Genomic DNA, 16,880 nt, shown 5'->3' with positions numbered 1-16,880 from the left:
AAAAAGATAGAAGTAATTCCTTTTAATCTCTTCCAAAATCCAAAAGAGAAAAAGAGTAAAGAGAAAGAAAAGAGAGACGAAGGTCGTATCGAGACGCAAGAATGAAGGGAGATAGAAGAGATTTCCACGGGGGTGGGTTTTTAACGAGAGGGTGCATCACCTGGTAGGACCATCCATCACGCGAAGGAAGAAGGGCTCGTCTAAACGTATATATATAGCGAGGGAGGGCAAAGAGACGAAGGGACGACGGTATCCACAATTTGTCCTCGTCACGTTTAACTCGGCCGCTCTTGGAGGCACGCAAAACGGCCGAAAGGGGTTGTAGGCCTTCCTGCACCCGGTTATAACCTTGTTACACCGACTATATATTATGTGCGATTAAATACGCAACGGGAATGCTACGCGTAGCGTGTCCATTAACTCCTCGTCGCAGGATATTAACGTTTTGTATATTGTTCACTGTATAACCGTTCACAGGATGGAAGATGGGGCTCGTAGAACGAATACAATGTCCAAGTTATTCACCTACATACATTCTTTCCTGTGTCACTTAACTATTTTCTGACATTTTTACAATGATTTATTTGGGGCAATAAAATTCTTTTGCGAGCGAGAACATTGAAGTTAAATTTTAGATATTTTTGCAGATAGAAATAATAGGATTTTAGAATAATAGGTTTTCAGACAATTTGAATAGGCCATTCTGTTTAGTACACACAAACTGTTAGGAAGAGATTCATAATCCCAGAAACAGCTCTGTGACACGGTTTGACAACATCGTGAGGTATAGTTTTATAGAAACCTAGTTAAACAGTGACCATAATTAGAACCAGCTCGTATTTAAATTCTCTTAAATGTAAGACCCTTATAAAATTCTTAAGTTTTGTTTCCGTTTACCTGTTAAATATTTACCTTCGCAAGAAGACGATCTTTTTTAAAACGTTGAATTTTACTAATGTTCAATATGTCTATAATTCCTAACTATAAACATTTGTAGTTCTGCCACTATGACAAGCGTAAACTCATTCAGATTACTTAGTATTATAAAGGATTCCAACTATAAGACAAATCGACTTCGTCATTGAATCTATCTAAGCAGCTCTAGATTAATCTGCCCTAAGTTCCACGTGAATGGACTTCGGCCTAGAACTTCCTGCGGTGGTCCCATCGGCTCGTAACTCGTTTTTAGACGAGTAATTTTAGACGTTGCTCGCCGTTTGAATCGCGTGGAAAGGATTTCTCGGTAGAAGAAGCCGATGTCGCGGAAAACGGTCGTCGTTTCCCACAAGCGGAAGGGGCGTCGTTAATCGGCCTCCGAGCACCACCAGACATCAGAGACGTCTGGCAGGAGAAACAAACAGAACGGAGCCTACGGTGCCTTTTATTATCGACGTAAGCGCGGTTTTATTACGACGAAAAACTGTTTGGACCGCCGTCAGGCTTAAGCTTCCGGAGAGAGAAGCTGCTACGGAGCGTAAAACCAAAGCTTTGACGAGTGCCGACGGCATCCATATTCTCGCGACTTTTCTCCGTCTTCTGGCGTCGGAGATACGACTTTAATGAATATTTACGCGGACGTGCCTTGATTAGCTTTTTCGTAACTGTTAACTGTTCGTCTACTGTGGTGTTTCTTCTAGAGAAAGATGAAATATTGTTGTTTACGCGGATAAAACATAGTCTGTTGGCTTTGGCCGTCAGAAGGATACTGAAACTGGCCGCATTTGTACTATGGATATTATCGTTTGAATTTGTAATTATTTAGAAGTTTGGAATCATATTATGTACTTCTGTATTTGGAGGTACAATTATTTGGCTAACTAATAACATCTGCAAAATGATAAGCGACAGGTTGTAGGTTACAGACTTTTCTTTTTATAACGCAACAATTGAGTAAAATATATATAAGTCACATCTGTAGATATCATGGGCTTGGGCGTTAAGTACATTTTTCGCAAAGTTTCTATTCTCTAGAAATATATTACACGATGCAGCAGACTAGTCTGTAGCATTGAAAAGAACCGAGAATGAAGAACCAATAGAACGTATAATTTTGCTCTTTAAATTGGTGTACTAGTAAAGAGAGTCAATTCTAGCGACCGTCCAACAGCGTCCAGTTCGCAAAATTAGGGCGATAAGGAAAATTACCAGTGCGTCCAGTAGGATGGGCGGTCAGTTTCCTTCGTGAATGGTCAACTTTCCTCCGTGAACAATCGAAGAGGTTGACCATCGTCCCTTCCTCCTTTCTTTCTTTCTCTTTTTTCGTTATTTCGTTGGGTTGAAAACGTTTCGATTTTCGGACAACGTTCAACAGACACGCGTGCACGGCGCAGCTGCGTTACTTAATTGACAGAAAGGGCACGCCACAGGAAACACCTTGTAAATTTACCCCCACCCGTGTAATTCGATCAAGAACCCCGTTGACTCGCGACACTGTTGACATTTGGTTATTTTGACGTCACGCTGGGATCCATCGATTCGAGTGAACTTCTACGGAGCACCGGCGCTCGTAACCCTTCCACTTCTCGGCCCTCCTTCAGGGACCACCCGTGGATCCTGCTGCTCGCATCGACTAGCAAAATTACGACAGAATGCTCAGGAATTAACGGACACCAGATTGAAACAATATTCCACGATGAATCAGAAATAATTCATTCCCTGCCAGATTTACTCCTTCCATGACGTATGATGGCACGAAAGCGGGTACAAAACACAGTTGGTTGCGGGGACTCGCGAGCGTCGAGTAGCTCGTAAAATCGCGAACCGCGTCAGCCGGTTTTTAGAGACTAATGGAATATGATGTCAAGCTGGCCGCGGCGCTTGCGTTGTAAATCTCGATGAATTATCGTCGTTTAAACGACTGTGAAATTAGCGGTTTAGCGAGCCGCGTCTCTGGATCCTCTACGCATAGAAGCGCACCTCGTAACTGTCTTCTAGGTGCTAAATTTCGCACGAGCCCATCTCGAGGAGCGAAATCCCGGGACGTAGAATGGTTTCTGCACGAACTTGAACAGACACGTGTTTCCCCCATTGCTTTTGCGAGGGTAGCGCAATTATTCTGCGCTTGATAACGAGAAAAATGTGGATTTAACCACGATGCATCTGTTACCCTTCCAAAAGAAAAACGGTTTTGTTATTAAAACAAAAATAAGAGAAGCCCGGAACAACTTTTGGTACCATCATAACACCTTCTATATAAACTCATAGGAAACACGTATGAAATAAAGCCAACTATGACCTTAGTAAGAACGTAAACAGATTCAAATAACCAGACTCAGAATAGGTCACTCCCACGTCGTGTATTGTCATCTTATCAAAATACAGGAACCTGAACTCTGTGTATATTGGAACACCAACAACACTATCGGATCACTATTTTTATACTGCACTGAAGATACAAGATGCAACCTATATTATTAAGACATACTCATCAATATACGATCACTTCTAACTAATAGAACACAACGTAAAAAAAGATTCTAAATTGTCGAATAGAAATAGTCTTCTTGCACCACCTACGAAAGTATACAGAGCGTACCAACATGCCGGCTAATGACTAAATAATTATTTACTAATTAACAACACTTTCTGAGATAACTGTACCAAATTAAGTTTGTAATTAGTATTACCTATTACAATACCTTGCCAAGGGATGTGCTGATAAACAAAACATAAAAGAATGTCATTACTTGTTTTATTATTACCGTACTATTGATTAGTACTTTTAACATTTCTATACTCAAGGTTTTATAAATCGTAACAATCTTACCGACTGTCTAGCTCTGAATGTTTATGTATACTAACGGGCCTCATCCGCATATCAACAAATAAGTAATAATTATTGCGAAAGAAAAAAAAATTGAAAAATTATTATTCTTGATAATAGAAAAGAATCGAAAAAGAGCATCTAGAAAAGAGGAAATAGAAGAAACGGCGGAAACGACGATCCAGTTATTTGCAACGAATCGACGTCTCCCCTCGAGCGTTTTGCGTACAATCGAGGTCTATCCATGCTGAACGATACAAAAGTCGCGTCTTCCTATTTGAAACGCGTAACAGAAGCGGAACCGACATTTGCATCGACGTGGAATCGTGCCACTAGGTCTTTCCATCGAACAGCCGCGATCAGTAACCAGAGAGGGGAGGTGAATGGCGAAAGAACAGGTACGAGACCGCCTTATTTTGCTTTCCAAAAATGCACAAACCATCGGCTGATCCGTCAGTGGCATCGTTAAAGGAACCGACAGTTGGACAATAAGTCCTTTCGTATGCTCTTACGTATGCGAATTACACGGATCAAAGATCATCAATGTCCATCGATCATATTCGTGTCGGACACGTTGACGTGTCTTTGGAAAATTGGTCATTTTCACGGTTCTCGTTGATAGTTGAATGTCTTCACCTGGACTTCTCGTAATTGTAGAGATTTTTCGAAAAATTCTACTCTCACAAAAATGTTCACTGTTCTGGCCGATAGTTAAATGTCTTCACCTGGATTTTGTATAGTTCTTAAGATTTTAAGACTCTACTTTCACAAGAATCGATCATTTTTTCAGTTTTGATTGTTAACTGAATATTATCGATAGATTTTTTACATCTTTCGAAATATCTGAATGATTTGATTGCTTTTTTCCATGGCGAACATTTTGATCATCAAAAACGCATGAACATGATCTGCCTAAATTCTCTTTTTCGCCTTGCAAATTCCACATGCATGGTAAAATGGTAAAATCCACTTTAGTATCCTAGTAATCTACTGGAATTCCTTTGCAAACGTACCTGTTCATCGAGGAGTTGAAAAATCAGTTTCGAGTGAAAACGGTCGTTACATTTACCATTGATCGTCTCCTCGGAGGCGAGTCGAAGAAGAGCAACGTCTCAAGAGAGGCGATCAATGAAAGGAAACGAAATGCGAGCAATGGCGTGACGGGAAGTCGTTTCGTCAATGGCTACCGTGTATAGGCAGCTCTGACAATAAACGACAGCGAAGAGATCCAAGGGAGAGAACCCCCTTCGATTTGCCTGTTCGAACGTTCTCGAGGTGTAAATGGCACGAAATGGTATTAAAGGCACCTCCTCTACCTGCTGGACACTTTTCAACCCAGAGCCGTTCTATGCTCCTCTTTCTTTCTCCTTGGTTTTCTTTTCTCGTTTCTGTAAAATTGAAACGTAACGTTGACGCATCGAGGTCCATTCATAGAGAAGGACACGAGAAGCTGGGGCACGGTAGCGCCTTTCCTGGAACTTCTTCCATTCCTTTCACGTTTCCTTTCTTTCCTGTTTATTCATTCCTTGTCATAGTTATTCTTCGCCATCGCTTTTTTTCAAGCCGAACATTCCGCCGATACGTCGATCGTCGACGAGACTCCTTAAGAATGACGAATAATTGATTTCTTTGATGAAGATCGCGTGAGAATCAGAGAGACCAGAGGCTAAGAACAAGGGAATAAAACTGTTTTTAATGGGGTAGAATAATATTGGAATATGGAAAGACCAAACGTAGCGCTGTTCGTAATCGCTATATGTGTGATTAGTATGTATGTATTGGGTAATTATTGTAAATTACGTCATAAGACGCGGGCTTCTTTCTTCTCGCTTTGAATTCCGACGAACACCGAAATAGTGCTGCATCATTAACATGTATCAAATACAAATAATTATATTATTACAAAATTTGTATCTTTCGGTATAAACATATACTTTTGCGAAACTTAATAGTGATTCGGTGGTTTTATAATGAAACAGGACAAGAAGAAAATAGAGAGGAAGGCTATCAGGAACATTCGATTAGAGTATTTATAAGAATATTTCTAATTATTACAATTATCAGGAGCTTTGAAAATATTAGGAGCATACAATATGGATCTATATCTCTTCTTCAAAATTTACGGTAGGCTCGTATAATGATATAGAATTTCCTCCACGAAACCCTCGAAAGCCCGAGGATATTACGAATCAATTCCCAGCTATAAATATAAAAATATATCCGATGCCATAGACGAGGAAGATCCTGTCGGCAAACAGGATAGCGTTACAGATTCCTTAAAAGAGATCTTAGCTTTGAATTGAATGGCGGCCAAGAGAGGGAGAGGCAAAAACAGAATGGCCTGAATCGGAGCTGGATACGAAATCAGAGGATTAGCCAAGTTGAATACCTTCTCGGTGATTTCCTTTCTCGTCTATCTTCCTAACTGGTACATATATCTTTCCTTCTTCGAAATTCGACGGATCAAAGGTGAACGTCCCAAAAAAGGAAGCTAATCCGTACAATACATGCGTACGAGCATTTCGCGTGTGTAGCTCGATCCGGACGGGAAATCCTGACGGTATTATGAGATCTAGATCGCGTGGGAGGGTAATGTTTACACCTAAGTAACGTAACACCGATTCAAGAAATACTATAAGTCGTGAAATCGAACCTATTAGTTGCTGCAATCGTTTATTATCGGACTAAGTTTTATATCACCTGCCAAAAATTTAAGATTAGTATTTATCCATATTCTTATTTATAAGTATTTTTAGTATTATTAAATATTATTAAGTAGTAAGTATTGTTTATAAGTATTAACAGTCCTGATAATTTTGTATAAAATCTAACGATTGATCCAGATTATCAGATGACCCAGATTAAAACGATTAATTCTACGACCAAAGTTATGCATTCGTAAAGAATTAGAATACGTGAAAAAAGATTCGTGAAAATTATGTGCAGGAGTTTCAGGAAGCAATGCATTAACAATTGTATATTGTAGTATACAGATGCTATAATTTCAGTTGGGAAAATTTGTGATGAATTAAATAGGAAATTCAGAGGAGCTATAACAAGTTTCCATAACGATACGTCTAGAGGATGTTTTATAGTTTCTCGAATTATTCGAGAAAAGCCAAGCTTTCAACATAACGTCGATCGACGTCTGTTTCAAAACGTCCCAATGATATTTGACATTTCACACCCTTCTCTTTACAGCCCGTAAGAAAAGTAGAGAGGCGCGAGACCGTTCACGAACATTAATAAAAATTTCACTGATCGATGCCCACGAACCATAGATCCTCGCGAGCGTGTACTGCACGCGGTCGCAGAGAACCGAGCGGGTACGTTGCGCAGGTAACTCTTTCGATCTGGAAAGGGCACCCCTGATCTTTCTGAGCCGTCGCCCAGCGGGATGCTACGTTGGTCCCCCTTTATTTTGATTTATTCGACGTTAACTCGCTTTGACGCCCGGTGGCCCGTGCCTCTGAATAACAGCAGCGACTCAAAGTACCTCTGAAACATTGATAAAGAACAATCCCTTTCGTCGAGTGTTCGATATTGTACCTTTGACATCGTCCAACAGCAAGGAAGAAGAAACTAATTGCCTGGAGATGATTTCTCGCTTCTTAGATAACTATTGATGATGATAAACGTTGTACGAGATATAGCACGGAAAATGGTAACAAGATTCGATAATTCGTATCGGAGGCATGACGTAGTTTGACAAAAGAGCGAGTCGCAATTTTACCGATAAAGATGGAAATTCGCGAGCCACCCCAGCACGGGGGCAGAAAGGGTAACACATGTCGATCCAACAGTTAAGATACGGGGAACGATGGGGTTGGATTCGGCCGATTTTTACCCCAAAAGCTAGGTTTTGTGTCGCACGGGTCATAAATCAAGGGGCGTAAAATCAATTATCACTTATCGGTGGCCGTGACTCGGTGAAAGCCTGAACCTGTCGCTTATATCCAGTCTGTCCGACTTTTTTCATCGTCAATTGATAAAAAAAAACGGGAAAAATTAAGTCGTATGTAGCTTACGAGATATTTTCAGCCCTAACGTCCGTACATCGAATGAAATATTATTACTAGACTACGAATGTTTATGTAAATTCATATTTTTACGAATACAACCGAAGGAAAGTAGCTTAAATATCACAATAAATAGTAGTTGTACATATAAATATATAAACATTTACGATCTAATCGTTGTTGTCACAATAAAACAAGACTACGAGATGAAAATAGAAATACTTGTAACCTTGACAATTGAAAGAAACGAATCGTAAGATAAATTAGAAGAATGGAATCAAGGTGTGTGAAAGAAATCAATGATAGTCGGAAGCGAATCACTCGGAGCAATCTCGTCGCCTTTAAAGAGAACCGGCAACTGGTAATACTTTTGTGAGACAGTCGTCTCTGTAACGTCGAAAATCATGGAAGAATCGAATCGATTTTATCTTCTGTCAGGCGCAACGGATACTTTTTTTTTTCTTTCGGGCACTCAAGCTCGATCGAATCTTCCTGGCCCAGGGTAAAAAGAAAGGAAAAGAGGGAGGAAGCGATGCGTAGCGTCTCGGAGTGATGGACGATCGATCTCTACTGATTTCTTGCACCATAGAACACGAATCTTCTCGCTGTTCCTTGTCGAACAGTACATAAACAGTACATAGAAACGGTACAGAACCAACTGTACTTTCCAGATTTCTATTTATTTATATATTTTTGTAGATAATTGTCACATGGAATTTTGAGCATTCTGATTCTTTCTATTATTCGATATCGTTTACCGTCTAATAATTTGCTAAGACAAAATACGTGAAATTAATGTGATGTTAAATGGTCAACGGACAGAATCGATTGGGCTTTGATAAATATATTTATATCAAATAAATTATACGCTGCCACTTTCCGTACATAGTCCATTATTACACGCTTGGCTGAAGCTGTTTGCCTTTCCCATGTACGAAATAATCCGCGATTTCGACCGACTTGTCGCACGTATCGCGCCTTCGCATTATCCCGAAACGGGTAAATACCCTGTCAGCCTGCTCTGGAATCGGCTTAAACGCCGCTTCGCTGGCGTGTTGACGTGTGAAAAGGGGTGAGAGTTCACGATTCTCCCATATTTTCTATGATCACCTTTGACTTACTACAAACATCTTCAACCTATTAGTGATATCTTCAATTTGCATAAAATTGCAATGATACTGTAAAAATAATAACTTCAACAGGATTTTATTATGTTAATTTCACGAAGCTCACAGGAATGCGATCGAGTTTAGCGCTAAACCTACCGACACTTTGTGTATACCTATTCCTATCGTATGAGGTCAAAATAATCGGTGATTAAAGGAGTAATAGTTTTTATGATTTAACTTAGATAATGGTTAATCTATAACTAAATGTATATAAAACGATGAACTTTCATAAAATTTCGTCCAAATTTACCTTCGTTTAATTTCAATTATAGACTTAAATAGAATTACACTTTTATTTGTATAGAGATATATCTTATTCAACTTTGCTGCATCTTATTATCGAATGTACATTTGCCGCATAAATATTTCCCGCATCTTAAACAAATTTTCGTAATTTTGTAACCTTTACTTGAATACTAATTTCTTACTTGACAAGTTTTTTATAGTAACGAATCTGAACTTGTTGATAGTTTTATCGTATGGTTTGTTTCCGCGATTCTTTATATAAAAGTAATGTATGCACTAAGTTTATACCTAAATTTGTGAATTCTCTGTAAATTGGCCCCATACTGTAGGTACCATTGCAAATTTATCGGTTCGTAAACGTTGGCTTCTTTCCCTCTTCTTATCACATCGTATAAACTTCATAATTTTAGCAAAGTTCATTGTTTTTGAAAAAAATGCTGGTCTCCAAATTTTTTTCCACAAGTATGCATATATGCACCGCGGACATACAGCAGAGCAATAAATGCATCTAGCTCTCTCTTAGTCCCCAATACTCTAAATGCTTCTTCTTCCGTACATTTTATTATATGATTTCTTATACGGTGATCAATGACAAGATAAAATGCCGTCTTTACTTGTCCTTTCGTTATATGCCGTTTATCATATCTCCAAAAATATTATGAACCGATGTCCTGCCAGGTTTGGGACTTGTAACAATGGGCTATAAATAATGCTAAATTTTGTGGTGGTTCCTTAGGATTATAATGGATCTGAGTTGATTTGTCTTGACAGCCGGTAGCTAGCTTAAGAAAGATACATTATTTTATGACAAGATTACAGGTGTTAAAGCTGTTATTATCTGTTATTACTAATTTTGTTTGTTGTTGTTGACCTTGAGATAGTCTTTTCTTTGTACTGGTTGTATTTATTTTTAGCATAACTAATATACTTTGTCGGGCGGCCGAAATGAACGCTTACGGTAGGCAAGACAGAGTACAAATGTTTCTCAGAAAATAAAGGAGCAAACTAAAATCAAATACCGAAAAATATATTGTATGCATGTTTTAGGAAAAGTCAGAAATTACGAAGCGATATGATAAAGTTTAAATATGGTTAAATTTATGTAGAAGTCGCGAGAGCGGTCAATTTGGTTTAGTGTTAAAGGAAATCAGGAGAATGAAAGGGAGGACTAGCTGCAATTTAAAGGATCTTTCAACCCTCGTTGCTAAACAACGTTCACAGACATGCAGAGCGTGAGTAGGCGTCCCTGTTTTTACCCCGGTGGGTCGAGCCGAAATTCGTCGAGAACGTTTTATCGGAAGAAAATTCAATTATAATGAACGTGGACGCAGGCGCCGCGACGTCCACGTCGGCCATTGCTACGTCACCATGGATACCAGGGAGGAGACGAAGAGGAGACACGGTGAACCGGTATCGATCGTCGCAACCCTCGCTGCTCTTCTTGCGAAATTATTTCCATGTTCTCCTCTGCGAATCCTCTTTTTTCCCTGTTGCTGATTAATCCCGCGTCCCCGTCGAATATCGTTAACTGCGACAGTTCCACCTTCGTTTCTCTTCGTCTTGTTATTTTAATCTTGATTTCTTGTTTCCACTTGTTTGGTGGAATTTGATTAAGAATTGAATAACGCGAGAGATTTAAAAATTCTTTAGAACTTCTTCAAGTTTCTGGTATCTCGACACTAATATCTCGAACTCTGCTACTCTACGATCTTAGTCTAATATCTTAAGAACTTGAGTTCGATCTGGCCGAGGCGAAAGTCGAGGAATCACCGAATATGAAAGAACATAGTAGATTCTTAAAATGTTCGTGAAATGTATTACAAAATATTCTGCATTTGAACGAATATTACAGCATTCGATTAATTGAGATGGATCTTTTGCCTGCAAAAGAAGAAAAGAGAAACGTTATTCTTTGTGAACGCGATTCTCGTCGGATAACGTAACAGAATTGATAGGTATACAACTCAATTCAACTCGAGTCATTTTACACGGCTCGAAATAAATCCCTGTTCCACGGCCATTCAATCGAAAACGACACCGAGAAAACGAGAGAACAGAGAGTCAGAGGGGCGGTGAGACGGTACGAGAGAGGAGACGTTGCATCGGTATAATCCGACTCGTGTTTGCACATGTTTTACATCGACGCCCCGTCTGTTTGCAGACAGTAAATTATGTCGTACAATAAGGCTACCCCTTTCGGTATTCTAGCTCACAGATTATAAAACGAGAAAAAGGGAAAAAGCCTCCTCGTTGCTCTTTTATCGATGAGAACTTATGCTCTTGGTCCTTCCGTTTCCCCTCGTTTCAATGATATAAATACGCTTTCTTTCTTTTAGTTTTGTCGCCCGTATCGTTTCTCCTCTAAGAACCTCTTGTTGTTAAGTGCAAATATTTGAAACAGAGTGTTTTACTTCAAATTATCTCGAACTATTCTATCTAGTCGTTCGTAGAATAATAGTCCTGAGCAAGAATAACAGAGTACATATACGCTTGATGACTATAAAATTACTATAAAATTACAGATCCAAGCGAAACTGCCATCTTATTTCTCTGAACGTGTCGTTCTAGAATTACTCGAATATTCTCTCTGCAAGGAAAATTGAAGGCGATATTCCGCAATACACGGACATGGTTGTATAATGTTTTGCGTTCTCGCAGCCTGGTAAGAATAAAAAGGGCGAAACATCACGATCGTGTGGTCGGAATTCTGTGGTCGGTCTTACGATATTCGCGGCGGGAAGAGACCGCAAAGACAATCGAGATGACTCTCGGACGTTCATCTGGACTTTTACCGCGTCCGGACGTGCACCGTTAACTTCGCGAATTGCGTCGCTACTTTGTCGAAAAAAAGTGCATTGAATTTTAAACACGCCACTCGTCCACGCTACTATCTTCACTGTGAGCGAGTTCCAAAAATGAGACGAAGAGAGCTTGCAAATTTCAAATTATAACTTTTAACTGGATTTTTCATTGCTCGTGAGTAGACAACTAATTTTTACTCAGTCGCGTTTTTATATATACACAGTTAAAGATATAGAATCCAAACTAACATTATAATTGTCTAGAAAAATTATTCTCCGGTGTGTGGTACAAATAATGGAAATTTAATCAATACCAAACTTATTAAGGAAACCTCTGTAAATTCAACGTGTTGCGCTCTCCAAAGAACAAAAAAAAAAAAAAAAGAAAAAGAAAAAAATTCATAGGGGAAACGCGACGTGAAAACGCTTTTTTTATTCGTTCGTCGAACGAGGCAGTTCCACGAGCACGGAACGATGGCAAGAAGCAAGGAGCCAGGATAATAGAGACGTCGCCGGTTTGAACGGTACGTGACGTGTAATTAAACGCAGTCGCACCGATTCGTAGAGTCGCGTGGATCGATCTGCTAGATCCCCCGTGATGCTGGCAATTACCGAGAGCTTAGCATGGAGGGCTAAGGCTACGCGACAACGCTCAAAGGTCGGCCCGTTCACAGAGGAAAGCGCACCGTCCCCTGTCCACCCCCTGGTGCACTGAATGCTCGCCGATTCACCCGGGGCCACGTGTCCCGCTGCTTCGAAATATTCATATCCTGCCTCTGGTCTCTGCTCGAAACGCGACCGGGACAGTTCGTGAGCTTGTACAATGTGTAGATGTCGACCAACCGAACTCAAAGGAATGCTCGACTTCCTTGCACGCTTCAACTAACATCATCAATCAAATATTCTAAGGCACAAGTTACAAGTTAAAATATTTCTTTGCGTAACAGGAATAAGTATAGTCCCTTTATTATATTAAATTCTTAAAAATGTAAGAAAGTTCTGGGATGCTTACCAACATCTTTAACACGTTTTAACACATTTTTTACATTATTTCTTCATTATTTCTAAGAAACCACTGATCATGCCTGAATATGTTAAGTGAAATTGTTTTCGTAAAGAGGATAAATTAAAGGATATCAGGTGATGTTATATGGCAACTTATTGCCTTTCATAAATGACTTGGAAGATAAGAAGACAATTTTTTAACAAAATAATAGTCCTTTCTATACAGCCGTCATTATTATAAAAGTGGTTTCGACGTCTCGGAATAAAATTATTACCATGGACAATACCGAGTCCTGATCTGAAACCGATCGAGAACCTATGAGAAATAGCAAGGAAAGTTTACGGTTGAGAGAAGTCACTTACAGAATATGCCGCGGAACTTACAAAAAGAAATAGAACCTGCGTGGACGAATATTGAAAACGAAACTTTAAATAAGATAGTGGATAGTGTACTAAACAGATTCATAGAAGCAATGAAAAATAAAGGAAAATCCACTAAACATTGAATGGAAAGGTAACAAAATTAACATTGATTTTGTATTGATTTTTTCCACATTTTGAAAGAAGAAAATTTTTGTTTGTTGTACCTTCCGTCTTGTTTTATATTAAAGTATGAAATTATATAAACGATTTCATCAATTTTTGTTTTAATATTTATGAAAAATCAAAAAATGAGGTTGAGTTTATAATTATTCACGACACTGTATATTATACAATCATTCGTTAAGACAAATGTCTTAAATTTTTTCTAATAGAAATTAAAATTCTTGTTGATGGAATTTGATGGAAGAATATGATCAACGAAATTTTACAAATCATAAGTTCAACTTCCGCGTTATTTACGCAATAACACAGGAAATATAAATTTGTTCTTCTTTTTATTCAAAGTCAATTAACCATTTGTGTTCCGTGACTATATATATAGTCACTGAATATATATCTTATATACATATAAACGATTTTAGCAATTTTTATTTTAATATTTATGAAAAATCAAAAAATGAGGTTGAGTTTATAATTATTCACGACACTGTATATTATACAATCATTCGTTAAGACAAATGTCTTAAATTTTTTCTAATAGAAATTAAAATTCTTGCTGATGGAATTTGATGGAAGAATATGATTAACGAAATTTTACAAATCATAAGTTCAACTTCCGTGTTATTTACGCAATAACACAGGAAATATAAATTTGTTCTTCTTTTTATTCAAAGTCAATTAACCATTTGTGTTCCGTGACTATATATATAGTCACTGAATATATACTTGTACTCAAGTGCAGATAAACAATGAATTTAAAAAATGTAAAAGTTTCATCTTCATGATACGCGAATCTGTATGCACTTGGTGGTGAAACTTTCTCTAGGATGGCTCATTGACCGCGATATTTCCACTGCCGCATCGTCATGCTTAGTATCAGTTAACAGTCAGTGGACTATGACAATCCGTTTGTCATGCAGTATGCGCGACATTAGTTTACAAAGTGCACGAGAAAGATACAAACGTAAACTTTCTATATCTTTCTTTAACGTAAGAAATTCTCCGTAAAAGTATTCGAATATCGCTAGTACTGGTGAAAGAGATACCCTATATAATTCCCGTATTATAATCAACAATCTGATTTCTACCCCTAGTTTCAGAGGCAAGCAGATGGACCATAGCTACGATAAACCCTCAAAACGTCCAATCTCGCGACTATATCCCTGTCGAAGCTTTCGATCGGACCAATCCGGACGTCAGTCAAAGTCAAGAGTCGAAAAGGCAGGCTGACGTTTCCAAGACCCTGACATGTAGACAGACAGAACCGGTCGATGAACGTACGAATTCAGGCTCAGGTAGCGGCGCACCGTATCGCGTTACATGGTTATGGAGCGATCGAGAAGTCTGCAATGGGTTACAGTGCGTGGGTGTACCAGTACAGAATGCTTCAAAGCTGATGAGTTTAATCGTGCCATCTCTTTTCTTCACTTGGTATCTTTTGTTAATTCCTTTTAGTTTGTATATCTTTGATGAAACGCTATTGGATCGGGAATACGAACTCTTGCAAAACGTAACGTAATATTGAGCTTCGTAATATTTATGACAGACAATGTACGTGACGCTGGTAGCAAACACGTCAAGAACTTTTTTAATCCCTCTAAACAGTCCTACCTTCACCAGTTTATAAACTGAGAAAGCTTTAAAGTTCATGATGTTTTGAATACAAGCATTATTTTGTGCAGTTAGGACTTAAAAAACTGAATATTTGATGCTTCCTAACTAGAATTTTCATCATATTATCATGAATTTGTATTTTTTACATCAATGACACATATTTGGATTGGTTAATTACGTTCTTTTAAAAAATGAAGTTAGAACAGTTAACCAGGGAGACGAATTGGCCCGAGAATGGCTTGGTCTAAAGAAATAATCGCACTGCCGCGATATCTCCGATTCTTCCAAAATTACCACTCTCCGCCGTAATCAGGCTACGCTCGGCATTGTCCAGCTCGTGTCTCTTTGAACGATCCTGTACGAGTCCATGCATAACACAACCACCTCTGTATTTCGCTGGTGCTTCTAATGACCGGCTGTCAATACTCATGCGGCTCCCTAGCGGAATGAATGAAACGCTTTGGCAGTTCGTTTGCCAGGCGGGGGTGGAGGTATTATGTTCCATTCGTTCTTCTCTGTTCCGTCCATGGAACTGTAGGGTCAATATTGTGCGAGCGATTGAGCGTATCCCTGTATTCCTTGTTTGCGTTTCTCCTACGCCCGGAACAGGTCCGGAAAATTAGTGCCAATTAGATTCGTATGGCGACGGGCGTAAAGGATATATACGCAACTTTGAATGTTTGACCGACCCTCACAATTCTTTCTGACCATTCTGACAAACGATTCGAACGAACAAATGCTTCCCAACCTTTGTCGAGACCTTTCTGTGTTTAGTGCTATTAGACGTGTTTAATCTGTGCTTTAAGAAAACGATGTCATTGAAACGTCACGATTTGGAGATTTCAATGTTTCTTTTATGGATGAACAATCTTTTCGAAAAATGGAGTTCAACCGTTGTTTGTAAGTAGACCATTTATGCAAGGTCATATTCGTGCCAGCACACTTGAAGTAATAAAATCGTAGATTTATTTCTCTTAAATTTGCTGTATGAAATAATTCAGAAACGTATGTCGTTTCGCACTGGCTGGCTAGACGGATGATTACGTTATCCGTAGTCCGATCATTCAGCAGTCAAATAGGATCGATCGTGAGCTATCCATTACCGTAATCCACTTTGCACCGTGTTTTTTATGATGCAGATGTTCCTTCAGTGGTGTAGAACAAGGGGCGTTCGTGACATTGCGATATGCAAATCGTCGCACCGCTTTGAATACGATTTCGTTACGCCGTCGCGGGGACGTTGTTTAAAGTCACCGTTCGATCCAGGACTCAGCCCCAGAATCCTGTTTCAAGATCGTTATCGTTGCTAGACTCATTTCTCTCGTTTCATTGATTCATCTAACGTATCATTGGGGTGTTTACGATAAAGAACGATACGACAAAAGATCCAAGTCTACGATCGTGATAATTTATGGCACGAATATCGCGCTCTCCACATTTTTCTTTACATTCTTGGTTTGCTTATTTACATTTTGGATGTATTTTTTTACGTTCCTTTGATCGTTTATTCTTTTACTTATCCCATCATTTCCTTATTTCTATTCGATCGTAATGATACGTATAACGTACAAACCATAAAAAAATGAGATTCAATAACACGTGAAAATCCATCTCCAACAATTTTCATTGAATTCAAGCACTCGAGAATAGGAGGTCGAGCCGGAAATTAAAAAAGGATCAACGAAAACGTCCCCCTTTCGTTTTATCGATTCGACGATAT

General features: G+C 38.9%; 1 long non-coding RNA gene across 1 annotated transcript; it reads left to right on the top strand.

The window, feature by feature from the left end:
• Positions 1-11,781: 11,781 nt before the first annotated feature.
• Positions 11,782-15,065, top strand: LOC139996071 (uncharacterized). Its single transcript, XR_011802125.1, has 3 exons — positions 11,782-12,173; positions 12,263-13,517; positions 14,641-15,065. It is a non-coding gene; the product is annotated as an uncharacterized lncRNA (long non-coding RNA).
• The last annotated feature ends 1,815 nt before the right edge of the window (positions 15,066-16,880 follow it).

This window comes from Bombus fervidus, chromosome 17 (assembly GCF_041682495.2).
Source record: "Bombus fervidus isolate BK054 chromosome 17, iyBomFerv1, whole genome shotgun sequence".
Classification (NCBI taxonomy): Eukaryota; Metazoa; Arthropoda; class Insecta; order Hymenoptera; family Apidae; genus Bombus; species Bombus fervidus.
Note: the sequence above shows the minus strand (reverse complement) of the source record. Positions and strands in the feature narration are given on the sequence as shown.